Below are 25,954 nucleotides of genomic sequence, written 5' to 3'. Positions count from 1 at the left end.
TACAGTCCATGGAATGGGAGAAAATATTTGCAAATCCTAAATCTAAAAAGGAGTTTAATATCCAGAATGTATAAAGAACTCCTACAACTCAATAACAAAATCAAGCAATCCAATTAAAAGATGAACAAAAGACTTGAACAAACATTTCTCCATATCCAGATGGCCAAAAAGCAAAGAACAAGATAGTCAACATCACCAATCGTTAGGGAAATGCACATCAAAACCACGATGAGATACCACCTCACATCCATTAGAATGGTTGCTATCAAAAAAGCAGAAAGTAAGTATTGTTAGGGATGTGAAGATTGGAACCTTTATTTTACTGCTGGTGGCATTTACTGGGAACATGGCTCAGCTGCTATAGAAAACAGGATGGCGGTTCCTCAAAAAGTTAAGAATGGAATCATCATATGACCCAGCAATTCCACTTCTGGATATACAACCAAAGGAACTGAAAGCAGGGTCTCAAAAGAGGTATTTGTACACCCATGTTCCTAGCAGCATTATTCACAGTAGCCAAAAAGTAGAAGCAACTCAAGTGCCCATCAACGAGTGAATGGATGAACAATGTGGTACATAAATACAATGGAATATTACTCAGTGTTAAAAAGGCAGAACACTCTGATCCGTATTACAACATGGATAAACCTTGAGGGCATTATGGTAAGTGAAGTAAGCCAGTAATGAAAAGATAAATACTTTGTGGGCGCCTGGGTGGCTCAGTTGGTTAAGCGACTGCCTTCGGCTCAGGTCATGATCCTGGAGTCCCGGGATCAAGTCCCGCATCGGGCTCCCTGCTCAGCAGGGAGTCTGCTGCTCCCTCTGACCCTCTTCCCTCTCGTGCTATCTCTCATTCTCTCTCTCTCAAATAAATAAATAAAATCTTTAAAAAAAAAAAAGATAAATACTTTGTAATTCCACTCATATGAGGTGCCTAAAGTAGTCAAATTCACAGAGACAGAAAGTGAAAGGGTGGTCGCCAGGATCTGCGAGGAGGAGGAAATGGGGAGCTGTTGTTGAATGGGTACAGCATTTCAGTTTGGCCAGATGAAACGTTCTGGAGATCTGTTTACCAACAATGTGAATATACTTAACACTATTTAAACTTGAAAATGGTTTAGACAGTAAATTTTATCTTATGTATCTGTTACCATAATTAAAAGGGGGGGAAACAAGAGCTCACCACATTCCAGGTAAAATATGAAGTACATTACCTGCAACTGAAACACAGATCTGTTAAGTTACTAAACTGCAAGAGTTAAAAGAATTCCCATTAAAATAAAAATCAAGTGGGGGCGAAAAATTAGGCTGTACACAGCCACCATCCTGACCACAACAGATAAGATAGGAGCAAATTTCATGATTTCGTCAGAAATATGGAATGACTCAAAAAGCATATGTTCACCCAAATTGTCATTTACTTCCAATAGCAAGAACAAGGCACTTTTATTAAATACAATCAGGATATATTTCACCCTGAAAAATCCACTCGATGGCATAATGCAACTGACCGTGTGATAAATAAAAATAAGGTGCTGAGGAGAGCCTCAGCACGAGCAGCCGGTCAGTGTAAACACAGAATACCTGTGATCGTAACAGGACCAAAAAATGCAGTTATTATAACTAATAACAGCTATATAATTGAAATGCATATAGCTGTAATGAGCTAAGATAAAAACTCCAGAAAATCAGGGCGCCTGGGTGGCTGAGTCAGTTAAGTATCTGACTCTTGGTTGCAGCTCAAGTCATGATATCAGGGTCGTGAGGTCGAGCACCGCATCAGGCTCTGGGCGAGTCTGCTTATCCCTCTCCGTCTGCACCCGCTCCCCTCTGCTCGCTCTCTTTAAAACAAATAAATAATATTAAAAACAAAACAAAACAAAAACTCCAGAAAATTGCAAGAAAAAGGAAAACATTCTTCACCTTTTGAGTTAATCAATACTGTTTTATTTCTAAGGTCAATAAAAGGAGAATTTCAGGCTCAAAGAGCCTAAAAAGGAAAAGGGGGGGTGGGGAAATGGGTGACTAAGGGTCCATGGTACATTTTTTAGCTCAATTTCCTATCCTTACACCACTGCTTCCCACAAAACCAGTGAGGCAAATGGTCCAGCTGGGATGAAGAAAGCTGTGATCACAGGGTCCATTTGCTTCTCATGCAGAGTTAGAACAAAGAAATCAGAAAAGCACTTAAGAAACCAAATCATTTCTTCATGTTTTGTTTTAAAATACCGTCTCTACCTGTCGCAGCAGAAACTTTTCCTCTCTTCTTCAAAGTATCAGGTCCAAGATCTTGCTTCAATATATTCACTGAAGACAATACGTTTTGTGTTCTTAAATCTTTTCTTTTCCTACATATAGGATCAGTGTTTCCATTTGCTTCTCCAGCTTTTCAATCAGACCTTTCATTCTACACTTGGCCTAAAAGTCTATCATTCTTTCCATATGACACTCAGCTGATGCATTCCAAGGAAGGGATACACGTGGCCTGCAGAAGGAGAAACGAAAGCACCACCATCGCCAGGTTTAACATGTATCTTATCTGTTCAGAGTCCAGTATTCTACAGATAGAAGAAACTGGCCCAAAATTACCTAAAGAAACTCACTGTTCTGATTTCTAAGAGTGCACTGACAGGCATACTGTTTTCACTTTTGAACAGTGCTCTTGACTGGGAGAGATACTATCCTGAAATGTATCAAAATAACCAGGAATTGTTAGAACACAATTGGCAGAAAAATCTCAGAACAGTTGTCACTACTAAAGCGGAAGATGTGTTGGCCATACTCTGCTTACAGTCTCAAACTCAAGCTAGCTTGTGTTACGTTGCTTAGAAGATGGGGGGAGAGGGGTTGTAGTTTTAGTAAGAGTGGATCAGGAATGGGCTACAGTTACAGGTTTCAGAGTTAGAGAAAAATGAACAAGTGAGTATACTCACTCACAAAGGAGGAGAAAAGGGATGGGAATGAAGGAAGAAAAATCATCTTTTTAAAAGGATGGAGAAAATCCTCTTGAAAGGTAGGACAAATTTCTTTATTCTGTTTCTTTCCACAGGCCAAGGCGCACAATGTCTAAGCTCTGGGTCTCCTTGGTATCTCACGCCATGACCCTCAGACATCTGCACAGGGACCCAGAGTAGTGCAAAGACTAATGGGACTCAGGACTTGCATCTAAGGGAACGAAGAAGTACCCTGAAGCATAGCATGGATAAATTTTACTGAGGAATGTTTGGGGAGGGAGCCTCTGAGCCATGCTGGAGTATTTGAGGTCCCTCAGTTTCAAGACAAGGAGAATTACCACTTCTGTAACCAAGTCTTGGGCCAAGCTAGACTACGCCAAACATAGCCACTGGAGCAGATAGAGGATATTTCCTTCTGAGAGCAAGTGCATGTTTCTAAAGTCAGAATTCCTAAATGGCCTACAACTGAAGGAGTATGAACATGCATATTCATGTTAGTGGAGGTGAGGGAAAGGGAAAAGCGGAAGAAAAGAGAGTAAATGGGAGTGGGAGCAAAGTATCCAAATAGCGGGCCAGAATACAGAAGTCTACAGCTGTGATAAGAACAGTGATTCAGCCCAGAATAACAGTTTGTAACAGCAAAGGATCCCGTTAACAAAGGCATCTAGGAATTTATACTGTGTAAAGAATACTAAGAGCAAAGATTTTGCTACAAGGAGGCTCAGTGCATTATCATATATGACTGGCAAATTTTAGAAACAATCTAAACATCTAATACTACAATACTTGCCAAATTGAGTTATTAAAACTGTTTACATACAATTTTATGTAATAAAATTTATACAATAAAAATTAAATTGTACTGAAATTGTGTATCTATACACCCCCTCATTTGGGAAAGCATACAAAGACAATACATACGTTATTTACTAAGCCCTGAGATGGTACATGATATCACTCAGAATATCTTGTTTTGCCAGAAAGACAGCACTCAAAAATTATGGAGACACGTTGAAAGAACAGGGAAATTAGCTTGAAGGGCACCCCCCTGGCCTAAAATAAAAATTTTTGAGCTTCAACATAAATGACAGTAACAGCTTTATAATCCTTTAAATAGAAATCCAGGAGTCCATTTTAATGTAAATAAACTAATAAAAGTTTGGTAAGAAATGGAATATTTACATAGACCCAAATACTTTCCCACAAAATCTGTATTCATTACAAAAGCAAATCAGTAGCTTTACAGTGGAGAAGTCTGGAAGACACCACCTTAATCAAGTCTTCAAAGTAAACATCATGGGAAATTGTAACAAAATTGACATTGTACACCACCTGACAAGATGTAACGAGAAGAACACAGCATCCCTTCTTTGATATTCCTGCCAAAGGTTCAAAATCTGAATTTAATCAAAAGGAAACACAGGCCAAACCCAAACTGAGGGACATTATGCAAAATAACTTTCCAATAATCTTTAAGTTTTACTTACTGACGTAATCTCTACACCCAACGTGGGGCTCGAACTCACGACCCTGATATCAAGAGTCATGGGCTCTTCCGACTGAGCCAGCCAGGCACCCCATCCTATAATCTTTAAAAGATTAGGTCATAAAAGGGGAAAAAACACTGAGAAACTGTTCCATGTTAAAGAAGACAAGAGACATGACAAATGAATACGATGCAAGATTCTGGACTGGATCCTTTGCTATAAAGGAGATTATTGAGATAAGTTGGGGAAAGTTCAGCAGGATCTGAAAATTAGATACAATAACGATGCTCATCTCCTAATTTTGACAGTGGCCTTGTGACTATGTGAAGAACGTCCTTGTATATAGGAAATATATTCTATAGTATTTGAGGGTGTCAACATCATGTCAACAAGTCACTCCTCACTGACTTGGTGAGATAAAAGTCCCTTCCTACTTTTGTACTCGCAACTTTTCTGTAAGTCTGAAAGAGGAGGGACAGGTGGAGGTTGAGGAGGGGAGAAGCAGGGGCAGCAGAAGCCCTGCCATCTACGAGAAAATGTGTTTAATTGGAAAGGAGTGTTCATGTGTCACCATTTAACATACGAATACACATGCCCCAGAATCAATTGAATTTTACAAAATTTAATCTGGTTAGGAGTTACTGTTACAAATTACAGGACTACCCCAGACACACATGGGCCTGATTTCAGAGAAGACAGGAAAAGATGTCTCAGACAAATGGCTGCGTATAAGGGGCGTGTTGCCAAAAGTCAAAGAGGTCTTTTGAAAAAGGAGAAGTCTGGACCACAGCACATAGTGCAGGCAGCATCACACCACTAAGTTTTGCTTTAGTTGCAAACCTAAAGAAGTATTATAGTACAGAAGAGATACATTCACATGCAACACAACACAAAGGAAAAGGCAGATGCCCCAGCAATGTGGCTTTAAGAGTCTATCTTCTGTTTCCAGGCTCTGGGGGGAAATGTGACAAGGTACCACGTTCTTTGAAGATGGTAGATTATGAAATTTCTTCTGCCTACCCGTGAGAATAATCTCTTCCAGATGTTGTTTGGCGCACAATGTGCTATTCAGAAATATGAACGTTTTATTTATTTTTGAAGTTCAAGAGCCAAATAAGAAACCTAGTTTCCTTCACTAATCTCTAATTAAACTGGAGATAAGTTCCCTTAAAAAAAAAAAAAAAAAAAGTCCTGTACATCCTAAGTCTAGACTTAGACATCCTGGCCAACGTTTTGAGGAGGAAAAAAATAATACCTGTTGAATACAATTCTAGTTCTCTTCCTTGCCATGGGAAAAATGAGGCGCTTAATTTAATTTCCTTTCCCGCTCTTAACATACACCACTGTTCCTCAGTGAAGTTGCTCCTGGCAATCTCTCTCTAAAACAGACTCCCTTAGAACAGTAAGTATGGAGGGAAATCTAAAGAACACTAGGATTGTGTGACAGCAAGAATTATTCCCAGCAGGGCGGAGGATATGTAAATACCATCGTTTCCTGAGAATTCACATACGTGCTTTCGCCACACTTGAAAGGTCAGTAAGGAAAGGCTGGCCTCGTTCGTTAATATAACAATTTCATGAGTCACATTTCAAAACATTATCACCCCTGTTGAAGAAATTAGGAATGTGAAGCAAAGGGAATTGAAGGGCTCTCCTCAGTTCGCAATGATTTAGTAACTATGAAAACACAAAGGGGCCCCTCCCCGAACTTACGTGAATGGTATTCTAAGTCTTGTTTTCCTCTTATGAAAGGATTTTAAATGTGACAGTGGTTATCTTTTTATTTTTTTTAATAATTTTTTATTGTTATGTTAATCACCATACATTACATCATTAGTTCTCGATGTAGGGTTCCGTGATTCATTGTTTGTGCATCACACCCGGTGCTCCACACAGAACGTGCCCTCTTTAATACCCATCACCAGGCTAGCCCATCCCCCCACCCCCCTCCCCCCCAGAACCCTCAGTGTGTTTCTCAGAGTCCATCGTCTCTTTTAAAATTATTGTTGAAGGTGTTTATCAGGAAAGCAGCAGAAAGTGGAAAGGCAAAGGAGCCTTTTTACAAACTGCAAAGAGATAGTCAAACCGCCAAGTAGCCACAGAACCCCTATGCCTGAGACACGACCTAAAAACCAGCTGGAAACCTAAAAACAGCTGTGAGACCCCACTTTAAAGACTTCTGACCATCTAATCATCAGTCTGAAAAATGCTATCCTACTTGTTCAGAAAAATCACAGGGGGTAAATCCAAATATGTAAAGAACGGAGGGTGTCCTACAGGAAAACATCTCGCTAGCGTGAAAAGATACGATACGGCTAAGCCCGAGAGACGAGAATGCACAACAAAATTAAAAAGGGAATTCTGGTAGAAAAGGAATCAGAAAAAAAAGTTTTGCTCAACGGATGCTACCTGAAAAATCTGGAAGAAGGGGAAAAAAAAAAAAAAAAAACCCCACCAACCAGACTCAGTGGCAACAGTTTCTACCTGACCAAGAATTTCCTGGGGCTTAAAAAAGGAAGGAGGGTGCTGGAGAGCCGGGGTGCGTGTGGTTGCCATTGTAAGCCAAGTCATGGAGGAAAAAATAAGCAGGCAACAGATCTATAAATCCTTTGGGTTCCAAGATGTCTTCATTTTACACTACTATGGCTCTGGTTCCAAGAAACTGAATGTGGTGTGCTCAGTCCATAGCCAAGAAGTGGATCCAGAGGCAAGAGGAACCGGTCACCTCTCTAAGGAGCCATCCCAGTTTGAGTGGTGGTGGAGGTGACCAGGAGGACAAGCGAGGACTCTTCTCCTGCTGAGGCCTAATGGTTTCGTTTTGGAGGCTGATCTCAGATCCATGTTACATGAACTCCTCTCAGCTGGAGTTCATAGCGCCACACTGATTTCTTTTGGCCCCAATCCTGCATCGCAGCTGTTTATACTTATTTGAGGTATGGTGTATTTTGAAACAAAATGAACCAGATTTCCCCTACTGCCTATGTCAGTGCCTGGTAATGGAAAACATTAACTCTTTCACAACCAGGATACTGACAAGTGTAGTACATCCATCATATGCAGGAAGACCCAAAGGAGACAGGGATCTGGAGCTGGGAGAGTTCTCCAAGTAAGCTTATTTCAAAGCAAAGGGCAGATATTCCACCATTTACATAGTTTCTGGAACCCGTCCATCTCCATACGCAGTCAGTTTACAGGTTTTAAAACAGCAAGAGTCGTGAGTTCGAGCAATTATATGCCAACAAACTGGACAATCTAGAAGAAATAGATAAATTCCTAAAAACATACAAGACTACCAAGACTAAATCATAAATAGAAAATTTGAGATCAAACACAGTAAGGAGATAGAAACAGTGATCAAAAACCTCCCAACAAAGAAAAAGCCAGGACTAGATAGTTTTGCTGGTGAATTCTACCAAACATTTAAAAAAGAATCAATGCCAATCCTTTTCAAACGAGAAAGGAATATTCCTAAACCCATTTTATGAGGCCAACATTAACCTGACACAAAAGCCAGATAAAGATACTACAAGAAAACATAAGCCAGGGGCACCTAGGCGGCTCAGATGGTTGGGCGTCTGCCTTCGGCTCAGGTCGTGATTCTGGGGTCCTGGAATCAAGCCATGCGTCAGGCTCCTGGCTCGGCGGGGAGCCTGCTTCTCCCTCTCTCTCTGCCTCCCCCCCTGCTCATGCTCTCTCTCTCTATCTGTGTCTCAGATGAATAAATGAAATCTTAAAAAAAAAAAAAAAAACCATAAGCCAATATCCCTGATAAACACAGGTGCAAGGGATGCCTGGGTGGCTCAGTCGGTTAAGTGCCTGCCTTTGGCTCAGGTCATGATCCCAGGGTCCTGGGATGGAGCCCCATGTAGGACTTCCTACTCATAGGGAGCCTGCTTCTCCCTCTCCCTCTGCCCGCCACTCCCCCTGCTTGTGTGCGCTCTGTCTCAAATAAAATCTTAAAAAAGGGGTGGGGTGGCTCAGTTGGTTAAGCAACTGCCTTCGGCTCAGGTCATGATCCTGGAGTCCCGGGATCGAGTCCCACATCGGGCTCCCTGCTCAGCAGGGAGTCTGCTTCTCCCTCTGACCCTCTTCCCTCTCGTGCTCTCTCTCTTTCTCTCTCTCTCGTTCTCTCTAATAAAATCTTAAAAAAAAAAAACCACAGGTGCAAAAATTCTCAAAATTTTAGCAAACCAAATTCAATAGCACACGAAAAGGATCATACAGCATGATCAAGTGGGATTTAACACTGGGGTGCAAGGATGGTTCAACATACACAAATCAGTAAGCATGATACAACCACATCAATAAAGGATAAAAATCTTATGATCCTCTCAACAAATGCAGAAAAAGCATTTGACAAAATGTGACATCTGTTCATAATAAAAACTCTCAACAAATTGGGAATAGAAGGAACATACCTCAAAGTAATAAAGGCCACATATGACAAACTCACAACTAACATTATGCCCAAGAGTGAAAGGCTGAAAGCTTTCCCACTAAGATCAGGACTATAGGCAAAGATGGCCACTCTCACTACTCCTATATACTGTATTGGAAGTTCTAACTAAAGCAATTAGGCAAAAAAATAAAAGGCATCCAAATCAGAAAGGAAGAAAAGTCGTCTCTGTTTGCAGATGATATGATCTTATAAAAAAGAAAATCTCAAAGACTGCACCAAAAACATCCTGTGTTTTTTGGCTAAATAATATGTGGTGTATATATGTACAATGAAATATTATTTAGCCATAAAAAACAAAAATCATTTGTTTCTATGCACTACCAACTATCTGAAAAAGAAATAAAACAATCCCATTTATAATGGCATCAAAAACAATAAAATGCTTAAGAATAATTATTTGATGAAGACAGTAAAGAGCTATATGCTGAAAATTAGAAGACTGATGAAAAAAATTGGAAGACACGAATGGAAGATATCCTGTGTTCATGGATAAGAATATTGTTAAAATGTCCATACTACTACCAAAAGCCATCTATCAATTCAATACATTCTCTAGCAACATTCCAGTGGCATTTTTCATAGCAATAGAAAAAATCCTAAAATTCATATGGAACCACAAAAGATCCCAAATAGCCATTGTTCCTAAGAATCATAAACCTAGAGGTACCACAATTCCTGATTTCAAACTTTATTATAAGCTATAGTAATCAAAACAATATGGTACTGACATAAAAACAAACACATAAACAACTGAAACAGAACTGAGGCTTGAGAAATAATACCAACATATATGATCAACTAATATTTGATAAGGGAGCTAAGAATACTCAGTGGGGGAAAGGATAGTCTTTTCCACAAAGGTGCTGAGAAAACTGGCTATCCACATGCAAAAGAAGAATGAAACTGTATTCCTTTTTCCACTACTCATAAAAATTAACTCAAAATGAATCAAAGACTTAAGACCAAAATTATAAAACCACCCGAAGAAAACTACAATATCCTTGACATTGGCCTTGGCAACAATTTTTTGAAAATGACACCAAAAGTACAAATAACAAAAGTAAAAATAAATAAGCAGGACTATATCATACTAAAAAGTCTCTGCACAGCAAAAGAAATAATCAACAAAATGAAAAGGCACCTACAGAATGGGAGAAAAAAAAAATGCAAACCATCTATCTGATAAGGGATTAATATCTGAAATATATAAGGAACTCATACAACTCAATAGCAAAAAGTGATTTTAAAAAAATGGGCAAAGGTCTTGAATAGACATTTTCCAAAGACATACAAATGGCCAATGGATACATGAAAAGATGCTCAATATCACTAATCATCAGGGAAATGCAAATCAAAACCACAATGAGATGTCACCTCACACCTGTTAGAATGGCTATAATCAAAAAGACAAGAGATAACAAGTGTTGGTGAGGTGGTGGAGAAAAGAAACCCTTGTGCACTCTTGGTGGGAATGTAAACTGGTGCAGCCACTGTGGAAAACAGTATGGAGGTTCCTCAAACAATTAGAAATACCATGATCTAGCAATCCCACTTCTGGGCTTATAGCTGAAGGAAATAAAATTATCTCAAAGAAACATCTGCACTCCTATTTTTATTGCAACATTAACAATAGAAAAGACCTAGAAACAACCTAACTGTTCACGCACAGATGAATAGCTAAAGGAAATGTGGTGTATATATGTACAATGAAATATTATTTAGCCATAAAGAAGGGGAAATCCTGCCTTTTGTAACACTGATAAACCCTGAGGCATTATGCTAAGTGAAGTCAATCAGAGAAAGACAATATTGTATGCCCTCACTTGTATGTGAAATCTAAAAAAGCGAACTCATGGAAATAGTGAGTAGAATAGTGGATGCCACGGGCTAGGGAGTGGAGGAAATGGGGAGATGTTGGTCAAAGGGTACAAAATTCCAGCAATAAAATGAGTAAGTTCTGGGGATCTGTATAGCATGGTTACTATAACTAATATTCTGTATTATACACTTGAAAGTTATTAAGAGAGCAGATCTTAAACGTCATGACCAGCAAAAAAAAAAAAAAGTAATTATATGAGATAATGGTTATGTTAACTAACCTTATTGTGATCATTTTGCAATATATACCTGTAAATCATGTACATCTTAAACTTAGACAATGTTATAGATCAGTAATATCTCAATAAAGCTGGGGGTAAAAAGACTCATGGATTAAAGTGGACAAGGGAAATAGGTATTTCTAAATTGAGTGTAAAATTTTACTGAGCTCTCTGGTAATTAAAGCAAAAGAGAAAATGAAGAACTGCATATTAACTATCAGGAGAGAGAGACTATGTCCTTCTACTAAATCTAAGTAAGAGTCACCATGTGGTACAAACCAGAAAGAAATATTAATATGGCCATTTCTTCTCTACCAATCCTCAATGAAAGCAGAAGACAAAAATCCATGGTTCTCAAGATGTTTGCAAATGACATATCCAATAAAGGGTTAGTACCCAAAACATAAAAAAAAAAAAAAAAAAACCATATACAACTCAACACCAAAAAAGCCCCCGAATAATCCAATTAAAAATGGGCAGGGGCGCCTGGGTGGCTCAGTCGTTAAAGCGTCTGCCTTAGGCTCAGGTCATAATCCCAGGGTCCTGGGATCGAGCCCCGCACCGGGCTCCTTGCTCAGCGGGAAGCCTGCTTCTCCCTCTCCCACTCTCCCTGCTTGTGTTCTCTCTCTCTCGCTGTGTCTCTCTGTCAAATAAATGAATAAAATCTCTAAAAAAAGCGGGGGGGGGGGGGGGGGGGCAGAAGACATGAACAGACATTTCTCCAAAGGGGATATACAGATGGCCCACAGACACATGAAAAGATGCTCAACATCACTCATCAGGGAAATGCAAATCAAAACCACATGAGATATCACCTCACACCTGTCAGAATGGCTAAAATCAAAAACACAAGACACAAGTGTTGGCAAGAATGTGGAAATAAAGGAACCCTCTTGCACCGTTGTGGGAATGCAAACTGGTGCAGCCACTGTAGAAGACATGGAGATTCCTCACAAAGTTAAAAATAGAACTACCCAACAATCCAGCAATCACACTACTGGGTTTTTACCCAAAAAATACAAAAACACTAATCCAAAGGGATACATGTACCCCAATGTTTATAGCAGCATTAATCATAATAGCCAAATTATGGAAGCAGCCCATTCATTGATAGATGAATGGATGAAGAAGATGTGGGTGTGTGGGGGTGTGTGTGTATTCCACATGTACACACACACACACAAATGGAATATTATTCAGCCATAAAGGAGAGTGAAATCTTGCCATTTGCAACAACATGGATGGAGCTAGACAGTATAATGCTAAGTGAAATAAGTCAGAGAAAGACAAATACCATATGATCTCGCTCATATGTGGAATTTAAGAAACAAAACAAATGAGCAAAGAAAAAGTCGGGGAGAGACAGAAACCAAAAAACAGGCTCTTAACTAGAGAGAACTGATGGTTACCAGAGGGGAGGTAGGTTGGGGGCAGGGGATGGAGGAAATAGGTGATGGGGATTAAAGAGTACACTTGTCACGATGACCCCCACGTACTATACAGAATTGTCGAAACACTATACTTCACACCTGAAACTAATATAAGACTCTATGTTAACTATACTGGAATTAAAATTCAAAAACTTAATAAAAAATTAAAAATTTTTTTAAATCCATGGTTCTCAGAGGGCTGAGAATCTTAAACCCAGTACATACACCAGAATGAGCATCTCTCCTCACCCCTAACCAGTGCTTTTGATTTAGCAGAATCCAGTCACCTGTATTTTTAAAGTCTTTTTTTGTTGTTGCAAATCTGGTTTTAATATATACCTCCTTTTACCTACTCATTTTGAATATACACTTGTCACATTTGTGGTATGATAAAAATATTTTTAAAGTCTTCTTAAGTAAACCTCTGATTACAAGCCTTGGTCTTCAATTAGAGTTCTATAGAGACACCTGTATATGGACAAATGCATTATTTTCCACATTTATACAACTGAGTGATCTAATAGGACACAAGGTGAGAGCAGAGGTTCCAAAGGAGGCTTTGCCACAGAATATAAAAACACTGATTCCTGGGCCCTGAGACCCACTGAATCAGATTGTGTGTGGATGTGAACCAAGTATCTGTATTATAATGAGTGCCCCTACGTTGAAAGCCAGATGTGTTAACTAGTGCATTAGACTAGTGGTTCTCAAACTATAGCCTACAACAACCAGATTTCACTGGAGGGTTTGTTCAAACGCCAGATGGCTGAGCACCAACTTGGAGTTTCTGATTCAGTAGGTCTGCAATGGGCCATTTTACACTGAGTAACAAGTTCTCAAGTGATGCTGGTGGGGCTACGCCAGGGACTACACTTTGAGAAGCACTCACGAGACTGTTCTTTTAATCGATCAGTTGCCTCAAATGGCCTTTGATACAACTAGAAAGGAGGTAACTCAGGACTGCAGGCTCTGCTATGTGTCTAAAGTGTAAGTGTTCAGGGCTGTTGAATAAAAAACAGTCTCGTGCTTTTGGTACAAGACAAAGAGCAAATTTGGTTTTTTAAAAAAAAACAAATGACACTGCGATCCAAATTGAGGGCAATTTTACCTATTCAATTATGAGGATTTCCAGGAATTTTCTTAGGAAGGAGATTTTGAACTATTCAATAGAGACTAACTGAAACTCCACGGGTCAGTGATGGAAAGATCTGAGTTCAGGTGTTGCCATTTATAAATCTTGGACATGAACACACACACACTTAGTGAAGCTGCTAAGAACATGTTATTTTGGAGCAGGACTCAATCCCACTGCATGTCCACAAGAATAAGAGAGGTGCAAAATGTACCCACCACACCATTATATGAATTGACCTACGGAATGAAGGGATTTAATGCTGTCCGTCTGAATGGTGCCAGGGGTCTGCCAAAAGCAACAGATTTCGTATGGACAAAGTCAAGAGCAAGCTCCTTGAAGAAGAGGACCAGTCAACAGCTCTGAGGCATCTTAAATTCATTTCCTGGTCATGAGCATAAGATCATACCACCGCAAAGGAAATAGCTGGTTCACAGGAACGTTTAAGTTATTAATCATAAATTTAAAAAAAGGCAGAGGGAGGTGGACACAGATAGGTTTTATATCACTTGGAAATGGAATGTGATCCATCAAAAGATAATTCCCATATACTACACGATTCTCAGGGTGGTTGTATCAACCCTCTTCCATACTGAAGTCTAAAATCTTTGAGATCAATCAGTTCAACCCAAGAACCGTTTCACGAGGATCAAAAGCTTTGGTTAAATCAATAAATCACGCAAATGGTCATGAACGGACTCCTGAATAAAGATGACATCAGCCCCTAGGGGTGCCTGGGTGGCTCAGTCGTTAAGCGTCTGCCTTCAGCTCAGGTCGTGATCTCAGGGTCCGGGGATCGAGCCCCGCATCGGGCTCCCCACTCAGCAGGAAGCCTGCTTCTCCCTCTCCCTCTGCCTGTTTCTTCCCCTGCTTGTACACTCTCTTTCTCTGTCAAATAAATAGATAAAAAATCTTTTTTTTTTAAAGATGACATCAGCCCCAATTCCTTGATACATCTCCACCCAATTTCCAGTTAAAATACACATAAAGACAAGCGAAAACCTCAACACGGTTCTGAAACCAAGAATAATAGCCTGCCATTAATAATAATCATAAAAACCTGGCAGTGATATCTATTAACTACAATGTATTATCTATTAAGTACAGTGAAGGTGGGGCTGAGTTAAAACCAGTGAATGTCCACTGAACACTTTGCCAAAAAAGAACTAAAAGTGAGAAGGTTCAGACCCCCTCCACTCTACCTCCTTTTCCAGAATGAAGAGTGGGTACCAAAGAGAACAGCAGGGAACAGCCCTGTATTGCTCAGCTCTGCTTTCTGAAATAACCATGGAGCAATCCGCTATTTCCCCTTTCTCCCATCACTCTTGGAAATCCTGTGCAAGGACTTTTTTTTTTTAGGGGTGCCTGGGTGGCTCAGTCGTTAAAGCATCTGCCTTCGGCTCAGGTCATGATCCCAGGGTCCTGGGATCGAGCCCCGTATCAGGCTCCCTGCTCGGCGGGAAGCCTGCTTCTCCCTCTCCCACTCCCCCTGCTGCTGTTCCCTCTCTCGCTGTCTCTCTCTCTCTGTCAAATAAATAAATAAAATCTTTTTTTTTTAAAGGACCTTTTTTTTTTTTTCCATAAGTCAGTAGGCAATAAAGAATCCACTGCCAGGTTCAGGGCCACCTGAATACGGGAGAACACAAGTCTACTCTAAAGAGATCTGGGTACAGGAAGAATTCTAACATGAAGAGTTTGTCTATCACTACACCCGAGTCTCTTAGTATTGATTTGTAACTCAGGAAAGAATGGGCCCTACTTTGAGTGGGGAGACTTCTTTGGGGCGTGGGGCCAGGGTTTTCTCCTGTGTCAGCAGTCAAGGTAGAGAGTTTCTGGGCGGGCGGGGAGGATCATCCTTTCCAATAGTGCCATGTGCTCACTGCACAAGAGCATGTGGCTCAGTGGGAGGAACAGGGCTTGAACCCCGCAAGCACTGTACCACTCGTGGTGGAGCTGGGCCTACCCAAAAGAAAAAGTCTTCTGAAACCAGTGGAGCTATACAGCTAGTAACAGGGGATGGTTTTCAGTCCAAAGTCAGGGCCCGCACTGTCCAATAAGATGGTCATGCGTCATATGTGCACAGTGCAAAACAGAACATTTCCATCACTGCAAAAATGTCTATTGGGCAGGGCTGGCATGCTGTTCACAAAAACTGTGAAGTGGAAAAAAGCTCTGTTACTTTTTAATTAAAATTGAAGTAGGATTATTCTCTTCTACAAAATGTAGTTTACAGAGAGTTCTGTCATTTTGGAGTCAGAATGAAATCTAGCTACAACAAAGTATGCATTAAGACAGTGATGATAAGCTCATAATCAACTATTTCTGTTCATTATGTTTCCTAGTTTTCCATAAATTAAAGTCAAAAGCGTGGAAACACTGATCTGTCCTAAGTAAATCCTTTAAAAGGAATAGGGTTCTAATTACATATTCATCCATATTCCTCTATTATGCTATCCTTGTAAAATTCCCTTGAGCAATCAATTTTTGAACTTACTTCTAAGCCACCCCACACTGCACACTACACAGTAAATCACTGTAATACTAGAGTAGGTATTGTAGCTATTTTAGGGCAAAATAAACTTATTTTTACCAGATAACATTGTGTGTCAAAGTTAATCAAAGAAAACCAAAACATATTTCAGAAAGAACTTATCTTTTAAAATGGAGAAAAGGGTCATACAATGTCAACTAACAATAGGAGAATAGTGAGGATAAATGCAAATCAATATCCATCAGTTTTTGAGAGCTAAATAGGTGGACATTCTCTTATTCCTAATCAAAGTTAAATAAACCAGAGGCTCCAAAGTCATAAACACAGATAGGATTTTTCCTGCCAACAGTAATAGAACAAAGCAATTCAAACTGTCAGTAAAAGAGGAATATAAGGACCAGACTCTAGAATGATGTGTCCACCCAAAGTCTAAAGCACTAGGGTGTGTGAGTTCTCTTTAAAATATAGAAGTGTTGGTTACAGGAAGCCTAATTTGCATACCTAGATCAGAAATTCTGGAAATCCAAGTAGGTCATCAGGAGCCCATTATAAGTGGAATCCTTAGTTCCCATGGAATCAATAGGAAAGTATTTAAACCAGAGAGATTCATCCTCAGACAGAGGAGGAGAGACTACGGCTGCCCCAATGCCTAGAGTTTAGTGGGCAAGCCAGAATACTACAAGGTAGAAGAGAGTTCACAGGTGCACATTCACATCTCAAGTGCTGATTCAGAGAAAGGCTGGCCTAAGTGCAAAAAGCAGGATGGCACACAAATCATCCTAGAGTCCATCGTCTGGAGAAACCGAATATAACATTTGCTTAGTGGGAAGTGCCTTTGAACGTGCAGGCATTTCTGAGAATGCCTTGGAGAGTTTCCCTACTTAGAAGGAAAAGTTCCTTCTGTTTCGGGGGGGATGGAGTAAGGTGAACTATTATTTGGAATTCAGTGACTACAGAGTGGTGGCAGCAATCACAGAATGAGCAGAGTCACCCAGGTTTCTGTACAACATGGTAGGATCAGGAGCTTCCTTCCTTCCCAAGAGCACCATCCATCTGAAGGCATCCATCTGTGAGCTGGTGTATGAAAACTAAACCAGTCTTTATGGGAGTGAAGGCAAGATGCTGGAGCCACATATATTCATTATCCCCCAACACCTCTGATTGTACTTCAGGTTCTCATGGCTCACAGAAGCAAAAATGTAATGGAAGCCAGAATTAGGCTAAGCAAGAATCCAAAAGTAACAATTTATTTACATGTACCTTCGAACACTGTGCCAACCGTTGTTTTTAAACAGTGTTCTTATATTGTTACTCATGTCAAAAGTCCCATTAATGATTCCAATAAAGTTTATCCCAACAAGTTAGACTTAGGAGGAAACTGCCAACTCATCGTTCCATGAAGACATAATCAAGGCTCTATCATACATCCAGTAGACAGCGGACATAGTTCTTTGTGCCCAAAAACATTTGTAAAGCGTATGCCTTGAAATCCCTCACCTTCCAATGATAGTGACAGTCACCAATTTTGGCCAACACTGACTTTGTAAGACATTTCCCCCCATCCATCCTAGGCCTCAACTGGCCATACCTAGTTTGGAACCAAAGTTTGCTTCATTCTTATTCTCTCTTCTGTTCCTTCAGCTTTGTTCTCTCCTCCATTCCCAGCCCTCAGAATAAAAACATACTATAATTCTTATTTTTTTAAAAGATTTTATTTATCTATTTGACAGAGAGAGAGACGCAGCCGAGAGAGGGAACCCAAGCAGGGGAAGAGGGAGAGGGAGAAGCAGGCTCCCTGCTGAGGAGGGAGCCCGACGCGGGGCTCGATCCCAGGACCCTGGGATCATGACCTGAGCCGAAGGCAGTCGCCCAACCAACTGAGCCACCGAGGCACCCCTATTTTTATTATTCTTATTTTTAAAAGAAAACAAAAATACTCTCGACCCCAACTACCACTTCTTCCTCTCCCCTCCACTTTGTTCCTTCCCTCCACCACCCTCTCTTTAAGGCCAAGAACATGGAAGTAACAGACTGTGTTCATTGCTTTTGCATCCTTCTGTGATGTGCCATGGCTTCTGCCCTCACCACACAAAATTTTGAGAAAAGATCACTTTCCTCTAAATAAGGACATTTCTCTGTCCTTATCTTACTTGACCTGTTAGTGGCATTTTACATTGTTAATCACTGTCTTTTAAAATTGGCCCTACTCATGACACCATTCTCCCTCTATTCTTAACCAACTTTCTGACAGCTCTTTCTCAGCCATCTTTGCAAGGTCCTCTTCCTCTGCTGATCTGGAAATGTTGGTGCACCCCTGAGTTCTTCGGCCCTTTTCTTTTCTATTCTCCTTCTGCTCACTCTTCTTAGACCAGCTTATTCATACTGATGGATCCCACAGCCATTTGCAGGCTGATGCTTCTTCACTATGCATCCCCAATCCAGAACATTCTGCCACACTCCAACTGACCTATATATAATTTAAGGACCTCAAATTTAAAAATATTCCAAATCTACTTATTATTCTCCTACCTTGAAACATGCCGCTAAATCCTGTTGACAATACCTTCCAATAGATTCTAATCCATTCTCTCTCCTTTAGTGCCCACTGTCACTTACTTAGTTCAGGTCATCTCCTCAGGACAATTGCAAGAATCTCTATGACGAATTTTACTGCACTTCTCTGCCCCTCTCCAACTTAACCTGCCATAGTGATCTATCTGAAAAGCCTGTAGAAATCCTTTCAATTGTTATGAATTGGGACGGAGGAGACAAACTTAGATTCATCTGCATACTCCACAAGACCGCCCAATAATCTGGCCTCTGACTCATGCATGAGCAAGTCTTCCATTATTTACCAACGAAACTACTCGAAGTTCCTAGAACACACCATATTATTTTAAACCTTTTCATATCTATTTTCATGGATTCAAATGCCCTCTTCCACTACCGATACACAAAGTAAACTCTTTATCTTTCATTATCAAGTCTCAGCAGTCTCCTTCTTAGTCACAGGCACAAACATATCACCACCAGCAGAGAGTTGGTGTACCCTCCTATATGTCATCATCTCTGCACCTTGCACACAAGAGATAACAGTCATCACGCTAAACTCTTTATGACACAACTGCTGGACTTTGTGCTCCTTGAGGATACAGTCAGCACCGTAATTATCTTGTTATACTACTGTGCAGTGTGCCTGACACACAGTCCTCAATAAAGCCTAGTTGAATAACAAAAGGAAAAATGAATGAGGACACACGGCCATGAGAAATGAAGAATGATCTAAAGAACTGGTCTACCCCAAAGTGCAAAGTGTTTAAATACAACCTAACTATACTTCCTAGCCAGTGGATCTCATTCATTCATTCATTCATTCAGGCAACAAATGTGTATTGAGCACCCACGATACACAAAAGGCCATACCACACAAGAAACAAAGTGCTGGTAACAGTCTTCTCAGCTTTCTCAAATCACTGCAAACCCCGACAGTACAAGAGCCTTCCTGATCAATCCCACACATTTCCAATGGTCACTAGGAAGATAAAGAAAAAACATACACAAATTGGTAGAAAGATGGGTAAGCATTATACTTAACCTTCTTCTTTAACACATCCCTAAGCTCATTCCTTCTTCCTTAACACACTCACCTGCTTTTTTCATCATGGATTCGGAGTTCACCATTGTCTCTATAAACATCTACATTACAAATTCCATATTATGCCAATTCTATTTCTAAAAGTTACAGCCTCAACATGAAAAACATTCCCAAATAATTTGCTTTATCCAACTCATACCTCCAAACAGATACAAAGACAAATCAACATGAATAAAAATTTGCAGTGGTCTAAGGTGACAGACAGATCTTTATATCACATAACCAAATACATTTTCTATGAAAAATAAACCTTTAACAGACCTAAAAGAAAAAAATAGAACAATTATATAATTGTAGAGAAAGGGAAGGCTACTTTAGCATAATGCCAAAGCAAAAACCATACAAGATTGATAGAGGTGACTATCTAACCATTAAAACTTCTTCATATTAAAAAAAAAAAAAGGAAATGCATACTGGAAAATGTTTTACATCATGAATGCCATTAATATCTTAAAAGTTTTAAAAGAATTATATATGATATACAGTTTAAACAAATAAAAATAAACCTACAAATAACCATCCTAATAGAAAAACAATTGATAAACATGAATGAAAATTTATAAGAGAAAAGCAAATGGTCCATGAGCATAAGAAAAAGTTGTAATTCACCTTTCAAAGAAATGGTCAAAGAACACTCAGTGTTAACTAAGTATGGTACTTTCAAATACTGTGATCACAAGTTTCAATATGGAACAATCATCCTGATCCTTCAGGAGGACTCTAGCAACATCTATCAAGAACCAAACAAGCATACTCTTTGACCTAGCAATTCTGCCTCAAGATATTTATCCTGGGGAAATAATCAGTGGCCTATGCTAAGACAACTATATGAGGACATCTATTACAACACTGTTTGTAACAGAGAAATTGAAAGCAACCTTAAGGTTCCAAGGAAGGGGATTATTTAAGTAAAAAATATATTTGAAGGATGACATGTGTCCTACAACTAAAAAGTCCCACTTTAGACTTCCTTGCCAGGAATACTAAGAACAAATTACCCTCAATACCCTCCCAGTACAAAATCGTATAAAACTGCCGACTATTTGTATACATATGCCTAACATACACACAAACACCACACCTGCCTCCATAAATGCCTAGCCAGGCTGGCCAAAAAAGTAATGAACCTCTTGGAAAGCCAAAATGTGTTAAGAAATCAGTCAAGGTGAAAGAACACTGAACTTAGTCACCAGCTGTATCCCAAACCCAGATGACTTCTAATTTTAACTTTCACAGGCAGAAAGCAAGTCAAAGAGTAGACTGCGCCACCCAGGCACCCCAATACAAGATTTTTCTGGACTGATACACTTTGAGTTCTCAAAGAAAAAGTTCCTAGAAATGTGAGATCACATTAAAAAAAAAAAAAAAAAAACGCAAAACAAATGAGGAAGCAAGCCAACACATACAAGAATCATTAAAAACAACAAATAGCAGAGTCAGACCTACAAAATCTATAGATAATGGAATTATCTGATACAGCCTATAAAATAAAAATGTTTATGGGTGCCTGGGTGACGCAGTTAAGCGTCTGCCTTCAGCTCAGGTCATGATCCCAGGGTCTTGGGATCGAGTCCCACATTGAGCTCCCTCCTCAGCGGAGAGTCTGCTTCTCCCTCTCCCACTCCCCCTGCTCGTGTGTGCACACACGTGAGTGCTCTCTCTCTCTCTCTCAAATAAACTTTAAAGAAATAAAATAAAAATGTTTATGTTTCACAATCAAAGGAAATATATTAAAGGTGTGACAGTAAGAAATGACCACGCAGCTCTGAAAAAGACCCAGTTTCTAGAAATGGAAAACACTGTATTTCAAACTAGAAACTCAATGGGTGAATTAAACAACAGATTAAGTGCAACCAACGGGAAAATTAGTAAATGGGACCACTGCTACAAAGAAGTAACACAGAATGGAAGATGGAGACAAAGAGATGAAAATTTGAAAGTGAAGTCAGAGGTAGGAATGATAGTGAGATAGTGAAAGAGTCTCAACATAAATGAAGATCCAGAATCAGAAAACCACGAGGAGTAAAGTGTTATTCAAAGAAGTAACGGACAAGGGGCGTGTGGGTGGCTCAGTCGTTAAGCGTCTGCCTTCAGCTCAGGTCATGATCCCAGGGTCCTAGGATTGAGCCCCGCGTCAGGCTCCCTGCTCAGCGGGGAACCTGCTTCTCCCTCTCCCACGCCCCCTGCTTGTGTTCCCTCTCTCGCTGTCTCTGTCAAATAATAAAAATCTTTAAAAACACACACACACACAAAGAAGTAATGGACAAAAATGCCCTACACTTGACGGTAGACGTGATTCTCAGATTCAAAAGACAGCAATATCAAACAGAAATCTACACCAAAACAAATACAGCACATATTGATGCAAAAATGTTTGATATGAGGGGCACCTGGGTGGCTCAGTGGTTAAGCGTCTGCCTTTGGCTCGGATCATGATCTCAGGGTCCTGGGATCCAGTCCCACATCGGGCTCCCTGCTCAGCGCGGAGCCTCCTTCTCCCTCTCCTTCTGTCCCTCCCCCTTGCTCATGTGCTCTCTCTAATTAAAAATATATATATTTGATATGTTCCTAATTTAAAAATATATATATCTTTGATATGTTCCTAATTTTTAAAAAATTTTTAAATTAGCAGTATATTAGATTAACATAAAAAAATTTTAAATTAGCAGTATATTATGCTCTAGGGTTGTTTTTATAAGAAGTGTGGGTTTACAGACATAGAAGAATGGTTTTTAAAATGGTCAGTGTATGCTTATTGTTAAGTGGAAATATTTGTCAATTTTTGATTTATGCTTTTTAATCTTTTCCAGGGATTCTGAATTGTGTATCACTTTTATGAGAAGTTACTAAAACTTTTTAAAATAATGCTGAACATACTTATATATTCGAGTATATGAAGAAACATACCAAAATGTCAACATCTAATATTTCTAGATTATAAGAATTTGAATGATTTTTACCTATAGTTTCTAATCCATGATCAAATAATTATATGTATAAATATAGATAAATTATATGTATAAATACAGAAGGAAAGAGCTGGTATTTTAAAACGTTAACAGTGGCCTTACAAAAATGCTGTTACTCCATGATTTATAATTTTTATATTTTACAAATTTTCATTTGTTATTTTGTTATTATCGTTTACATTTTATACATTTCCATTTGTTGTTTCAAAATTCAGAAAAAATCAAAAAAAATAACAAAAAAAATTAACATATGCATATGGATACATAGGTGAGTCAGTTGGTCTTAGAATTCTGGGTAGAACTTTGTGCAAAAAAAAAAAAAAAACATTTTAAAATAATCAAAATTGAGAACAAACATGCAGCATATCCACACATTTACATACAACGTTTTCAGAGACTTGCTGCCTTTAAATGTTAAAATTCTAAAGCACACAACAAAAATAGGTGCAGATCTCCTCAGCGATCTACAGGAGGGTAACAGGCAGAAATGACAGAATGTTAGCAGTGGCTGTGTCTGGTGGTACAGTTTCCTTCTTGCATTCATGTCAGGGGGAGGGAGAGAACAAGAGGACTAGTCAGGGTTTCTCAATGTTGACACACATCTGGCCCCAATTTTGAGTCTTGGGAATCAGAGCAGTGCAAACAAGAGAACCAGGAAAATAAGACAGGAACTAAAACCACCTATCTTAAAACACATTAAAATTTAGAATTATTGGCACTTAGAGGGGGAAAGTCAACATGGACTAGGGCCTTTCAACATAAGGAGAAAAGACCAATGTGACCAAGGAAAAGGGGCAAAGCTAATAATGCGTGGCAGCTGCCACTTCTCTTTAATGACCTCAAAATTGACAGATCCATGATTTGTGTGTTGGCATAGAGTATCTTCAACCTAAAAACCAGATTTTAATCTCTATTTATTCAGGAATAAAACTTCAGACTATAGGCAACATACTTTCACGAGACTTTAAATATGATTATTAGCAAATGACAGGAGAACCTCACATCGCCTGGTTGAGTTCACACAAAATGTCAGGACTCCCCCTCTCTTTGTACAAGCAGATCCCTAACCAAAGGACAGGAATACAAAGTCTCAGAACAAAACTTTTAATTTATTCTATCCAGTCTTTGTCTGATCTCTAAAGGAGTGATTCTGCAGTGCTTTCCAAATTCACAGCAGACCTGATGTATAAACATCGAATCATCAAAGACAGTTCAAGAGAGCACTCTGCTTCCAGAAACATTACAAGCAAAAACTAAGAGCTTCTACACCTGCAAATAATAAACTTCAAAGGCAACCCCAAACGAGCCTGGCATTTATCACTAGTGTGCATAAGTATGTGTATGTATACTCCATCAACCAACTATAGTTTACCTAGTCTTCTTTAACCCTGGATTCTTGTATAGTGTCCTTAAGTGTGCTGTTCATAAAATAGCATCTCCCAAATGGAAGGAAATTTCTAGTCTAGTTCTACCTCTCATCCAATGCTTTAATATTGTCTACATTCTCCAGTAGCTGCTGGAAACATCCAATGATGGGAAGCTCACTACCTTCCAAGGCCAGCCATGAAGTCCTCAAATAGGTTGCTTACTCAAAATTCTCTCTTAGATGTAGTTCATGTCATCCTGACTGAGAAGCCCATCCATGGGACCCCGCTGCTCTTCTGTGATTAAATTGAATCTCATCCTTCAACACTTGAAGGTGTAACAGGCAGATGAACATAAAGGTCAGGTCACCCATTTCTTTCTTTTCATCATTTCTCACAATGCATTTCACACATCCTTCAGAGAACTTTCCACTCTCCACTCAGAGCACAGCTATTCTCAAAGGGTAACAGCTAAAACACCTGACAGTACAGTACCCTTGCTGGATGGTTCTGCCCAAGCCAAAAGATGGTGAAACCAACCTCTCATCTGCACTCATGTTAATTTTCATCTATGAGGTGTACAGAGAACACACTGCAATGAAAGAAAGTCTACAACTTGGTATAACAGCCATTTCAAACGGGCCCCGCTTCAGAAAACGCTACTACTATGAAACGGAGAATTATAAAAATTGAAGTTCTGAAATCCACTGTTTCTCAAAGAAAATGTGGTGCACCAACAGAGTTTGCTTAAAAATGCAAAGTCCTGGGACGCCTGGGTGGCTCACTTGTTAAGCATCGGCCTTCAGCTCAGGGCATGATCCCAGGGTCCTGGGATTGAGCCCCGCATCGGGCTCCCTGCTCCGCAGGAAGCCTGCTTTTCCCTCTCCCATTCCCCCTGCTTGTGTTCCCTCTCTCGCTGTGTCTCTGTCAAATAAATAAATAAAATCTTAAAAAAAAAAAATGCAACGTCCTGGATCCTTCCCAAGCTGCATGAATTAGAACCTCTGTGAGAGGGCCTGGGACTTTGAATTCTCAATATACTCTGGCAATTGTGACACAAAGGAACAGGGGAGCACCAGTGCCCTACCCCATGAATGCTATATTGCTGTTGCTTTACCACACACAATTCTCCCTCGCCCTCTCCCTCCATCTCCTGGCAGTCCACAAAGGCAGAAACGAAATGACCAGTACCATCTAACTTGGTTTCAATTGATGGATCAACTGGGATTCAAACCAAATAATGGTAATCACTTCTTTTAGTTCTGTCCAAGCTTGTCCCTAAAAAGAACAGTTATCTGGGATGTAGTACTAGGAGGAAGAGGAGAGGGGCCTGAATATTAGATGGGGCTAAATTTGGGGAAACAGCCTAAAGCAATTATTCACGGTTGATCCTTGGAGGTAAGTGGTATAAAGCTGAGAAACAGTTCCATGTGGAGAAACCTGCCAAAAGAGGAGAGAAGGAAGGAAATCCCAAGCAACAGAGAAGGGGAATTCCTGTGACTATACAGGACACACCAGTTGGATTTGGCCTGTGGCTTTGTGAAGATTCTGTTGTTGCACTCTTAGAATGTTGTTGAGTTCTCCCGTATTCAAACGAAGCTCTATGCGATTTAGAAAACATTCTTCCCCAGGTAAGCAAACTCAAAATCAAAGTCTGTGTTTGCTGCAGCAAGAGCCAAAAATCCAAGAGTCACTTTTACATGCAGGGATGAGGATCAAAGTTATTTCTTCAAATATCAAGGAGAAATCCTAATCCTGAACACAAACTGTGCCCATCACAATTCTTTCTGTTGTTTTGGGTCCTAGTTTTTCAAAATACACTTTACATTCCCCTGCCAAATACAGATGCAAACTGCAGACAAAACATCCTACCACAAAACTAAATCTGAAAATGCCTAGGACCAAGAAATCCAC

The 25,954-nt window shown here is 39.7% G+C and overlaps 1 protein-coding gene across 11 annotated transcripts in view; it reads right to left on the bottom strand.

Annotated features, from left to right (window-relative positions):
- Positions 1–25,954, bottom strand: part of LPAR1 (lysophosphatidic acid receptor 1) — a 147,201-nt gene that overhangs the window by 88,320 nt on the left and 32,927 nt on the right. The window contains exon 2 of one of the 11 annotated variants that reach the window (XM_027616692.2): positions 2,239–2,485. The exons of the other annotated variants lie outside the window; for them this stretch is intronic. The gene's annotated coding sequence lies outside the window, so the exon portion shown is untranslated. The remainder of the gene's footprint in view (positions 1–2,238; positions 2,486–25,954) is intronic. 11 annotated transcript variants of the gene reach the window in all.

Source organism: Zalophus californianus, chromosome 13, assembly GCF_009762305.2.
Source record: "Zalophus californianus isolate mZalCal1 chromosome 13, mZalCal1.pri.v2, whole genome shotgun sequence".
Taxonomy (NCBI): domain Eukaryota; kingdom Metazoa; phylum Chordata; class Mammalia; order Carnivora; family Otariidae; genus Zalophus; species Zalophus californianus.
The sequence above is the reverse complement of the archived record's forward strand: the minus strand, read 5'-3'. Positions and strand labels throughout refer to the sequence as shown.